Raw genomic sequence first — 4,925 nt, forward strand, 5'->3', positions numbered from 1 at the left:
GTGTGTGATGTTGCTTTGTCTCCTCACTGATGATGCTAACCTTGAAAGCCTGGTCAAATTACTCTCTACAGTTTTGCCACCTTACATTCACAAATTTTCCCTTTGTAATTGATTAGTATTTTATAGGGGAGATTTTTGATAATTACACCCAAATTCCATTTCTTATCAGATCTCCACTTACCAGCATGAACATCCATTGATGAATCCCACCTGAATCTACCACCTCTATTTCTCCATTTGTTATTTATCTATATATGTTAGTATAGAATCATGAATTCTTATTTTATTTAATGGGTAATACTTTACTATCTTATTCATTTTGATGTTCAAAATTTTCTCTAATTGGCAACTGGGGGCTGCTTCAAGCTAGCTATTACATATTGTAATGCATTATTCATGAGCATTTCCTTACATTCTGACACAAAATGATGTTTCACATTCATATTGCACTTTGCCTGCCCCAACCCTGGAACTAGCCATTTCTCCGAGAAGTACTTGGTGAATAGACGGTATTTAGAAACCAAGATCTGAGTGTTCAGTGTGCTTGTAGCTACTGTGCTGTCATTGTTTCTTGGCTCTCACAATAGACAGAGTTTGAAAATATTTGTATGTATTGACATACATACATAAACAGATATTTATAAATACTGTGTTCCTCTGCATATAGATTTTATAAAACCATGAGTTTATACTGCCATCTACAATTCCAATCCAACACTACTGGGATTTTTCTAGCCTTCTTCTTTCCACATTTCTAATTGTCTTCTCTGGCATTGAGAAACTTGGCTCTCAGTACCCCTAATACAGTACTTATAAAATTGTTCACCTGCCATGCTGAATTTAAACCAGGAAGGAAAAAAAGAAATGGAAAACAAAAAGAAAGGGAAAGAAAAGTGGAAAGGGCAGAGATTTCCATTTTATTTAAAAATAAATGTTGAGTCAGACTTCTTAATTTAAACTGAATAAATCCTAATGTTCTGTGTGAAACTTGGGGGTAATTCTATCATATTCATTTTGAAGTTCTGCCTTGGAAATGTCTAAGTAAGAGAGGCATTCTTCACAAATACAAGTAATTATCTTAAGCAATGAAGTGAAAGAAAAAGCTGATTCATGTCAGCCAATGTAGGAAAGACATTTTCATCAGTGTATATGCAATCAGTTTCATATTATTCAGGAATTACTTTGAGAAAATCTGATTAATTTAAACACAGATAAACCTAATATGCCCAAGAGTACACTGAAGGCTCATTGAAGATGTTTTTTCAGTTAAGAGAATTGCTTTGATTTCTGAGAAGAGTCTCAACATCTTTAATTGTTACAGTTTTTGGTCTTAGATACATTCACTGTAGGTGTTATAAAAATTTATTGGGGCTGGGTGTGGTGACTCATGCCTGTAATCCCAACACTTTGAGAGGCTGAGGCGGGAAGATAACTTGAGGTCAGGAGCTCAATACCACCTGACCAACATGCTGAAACCCCGTCTCTACTAAAAGTACAAAAATTAGCTGGGTATGGTGGCACGTGCCTGTTGTTCTAGCTACTTGGGAGGCTGAGGCAGGAGAATCACTTGAACACAGGAGGCTGAGGTCGCAGTGAGCAGAAATCACGCCACTGCACTCCAGCAGGGGTGACAGAGTGAGACTCCATCTCAAACAAACAAACAAACAAAAACCATTAAATGTTAGCACAATGATGTAATGTTACTAAATCACTCAGAATTGGGTTGTATTGAAATGTCGACCTCAAGGTGACTTCCTTTCCATGAAGTTTCCCCTTGCCCTAGTGGAATTCAGGACTTGGTGGCACAGTTGTACAGATTGGGCATTATACATTTTCAGGGAACCATTGTGCACAGAAACTTTCATAGTTTCTAATGTAAGTGGTCCCCTCAACCTCAGGAGATGTGCAGAGCTCAACCTGTGCAGCTTCATCCAATGACCTTGACACTGACCATTATTCTGTCCTCTCAATGCCTTTGATAACTGTTGCACATGTCATGCCTGTGTGTATGTCTTGCCTGTGGTGGTCCCAGCTTGGGCCAATGCTGTGATTCAGGTGTGTCTGGTCCAAGCTTAGACACTTTGTAGGACAGGCATAACCAAAACCTATTTACACAGCAACTGAGAAACATTCTGCCAGGAAACAGCCTTAAGCGGAGGAGAAGCAAATAACATGATTCTCAAGGGAGGGCTTGGGTCTTGCTTTGAAAGGAACTATCTGTAACCTTAAGCCAGTAACTTTTTCTAACCTAACATTAACAACATAAAAGTTTTATAATATTAAAATAATATATACTTATTAAAATATTCAGAAAACACAGACATTTTAAGAAATATGTATTCAAGCAAACCTATTACCCAGAAAGAATCACTGCTAACATTTTGGCATGTAGTCATCCAGGCTATTCTATTCATGTATGTGTACATTTGAGTGTCAGCGAATACATGGAGTAATTACAAATGGGATCACTTTATGTCTATGTGTGTGTGTGTGTGTGCGTGTGTGTGTGTGTGCATATACATATGTGTGTATATATATAGTTTTTAGGTCTTTTGCACCTTTTAAAATTAATACAACTTGGAGATCTTGCATAACAATGCTACATACTGTTTCATAGCCTAATATTTTCACCTAAAATACTTTATCTTTCCATATTGATACAAATATTTCCATGATAATTTTTAATTGCTTTGTAGTATTTCATCATGGAGGTTAGCCTTAATTTATTTAACCAATTCAATTCAATGGACTTTAAAAATTTCAATGTTATAAATAAACAATGGTATAGACATCATTCTGCATAAGATATAAATGTCATTAAATAGATTTAATTTATAAATTATATGTTTAATGTACAATATAGCACGATAATAATATACATATTATATGTGATGTTTATCTTATAGTTATCTATAACAGTGAAAATTTTTAAACAACTTATATGATTATATAATATAAAATATAATGTTTATTTCTGCTCTCATATTTTCTTCTGTATTCAGTCGTAGAAGTAGGACTGCTGGATCAATAGCCCTACATTCTGTTATTCTAGTGGGCTTTCAGTGAATGTTTTCTGAGGATGTTAGGCCTTCAGAATAATAGGCTTTCCAAGGAGCAGAATTATCACATTGCAAACATGATCTGTGCTTCATTAACAAAGAAAGCCACGTGACAAAAAAGAAGAAAATCATTTTGGAGAAAACAGAAGAGTGATGTCTAATATCAAGGTTATAAAAATCTCTAGAAGATGGCCAGGCACGGTGGCTCATGCCTGTAATTCCAGCACTTTGGGAGGGCTAGGCAGGCGGATCATGAGGTCAGGAGATCGAGACCATCCAGGCTAATACGGTGAAACCCTGTCTCTACTAAAAACACAAAAATTAGCAGGGCATGGTGGCAGGCGCCTGTAGTCCCAGCTACTCAGGAGGCTGAGGCAGGAGAATGGCATGAACCCAGGAGGCAGGGCTTGCAGTGAGCCAAGATCACGCCACTGTACTCCAGCCTGGGCAACAGAGGGAGACTCTATCTCAAAAAACAAACAAACAAACAAAACCTCTAGAAGATAAGCTTCTAAAAGTAGAGAAAAAAATAGCTAGTGGTTTTGTTTAAATCTATACATTTTATAGAATCAGTAGTCTTTCATGTAGGTTTAACTACATATATGGAATAAAATATCAAGATTTAGCTGTGTTTTTGTTCAAAGAGCATGTTTCATTGTAATGTAAAACTCCAAACAAACCAACTGTAAAAAGATATTTTTAATACAAAAAGAAAAATTTGAAGAAAAAAACTGACTGGAAATTAGATGATATTTAAAAATCACCGTTAAATGTTTTCAAGTGTGAATAACAATATTGTGGTTATATGAAGAAAAAAGAGTCATTATCTGTTAGAAACACATGCTGAAATGATATGACACCTGGGATTTATCTTAAAATAATTCAGCAGGGTGGTAGTGAGACTTAGGGGAAAAGGCATAAAAATGAAACAGAAAGAGCTGTACATTCTTAATTGTTGAATTGGATAATGGAACATAAGTGTTCATCACACTATTCTCTCTACTATTTTGTATGTTCAAAATTTTTCAAAATAAAAATTTGAAAAGGCTGATGTAAACCCTCCAAAGACAGGATTTCCACCTGTCTTGCTCACTCTCATGCCAAGCACAATAAAGAAATATTTGTCGTTTGGAAGTTTGGAAGTGTTAGAAATATGTTATTCTGTGTTATGTTGTTTTTATCTTAGTTGCTTGTTAGGCAAAAGTTTTAAGTATTCAAACCTCCTGGCAATTATAGCACAAGAGGGAGATCCCCATTGGTGAAGTATTCAAACACAGACAAGAAGACTAGTTGGGTGTTTATGTGAGATTAATGGATTAGGTAAAGATTTGGAGTAGGTTAATGTTCTCTGTCAACTCCAGGGATCTGTTTAACTTAATGTTAGGAAATGTTTCTCTATCTAGATTTATATTTACGTTTTAGCATTCTGAATAGAGCTGAATGGAAAAAATAAAAATTTTTCTCAAGTTGGGAGTCACCTTCCTTTTGCCCTGGATTTTTTTTTTCTTTAGGTTGCACTGTCTGTTTAGATCTGTGAATGCAATCATGGATAATCCCAGAAACTCAACATGTTACTCTAAGTAATCAGATTTAAGTGAAAGCAAAGGTAAGCACCAAAAGAGTGGGAATCCCAATGTTGGGACAGGATTTCTCAGGTGTCATGGACAGCTTGTTTAGGATTTAAGGCAGTCAGCTGTACCATCAGCAACGGAAACAGATGGATCTCTTGCTGTTATACTGAACTTCCTTCTATGCCCATCATTCCATAGCCTCTGCTAACTCATACCTTTGCTTTCCTCATGACCCCAAATTTTTTATGGCCTTTCTCTGGACATCTTTGTGTTTCTGTTCCTAAAAGTAACTAGC

The sequence above is a fragment of the Pongo abelii genome, chromosome 2, assembly GCF_028885655.2.
Source record: "Pongo abelii isolate AG06213 chromosome 2, NHGRI_mPonAbe1-v2.0_pri, whole genome shotgun sequence".
Lineage (NCBI taxonomy): Eukaryota > Metazoa > Chordata > Mammalia > Primates > Hominidae > Pongo > Pongo abelii.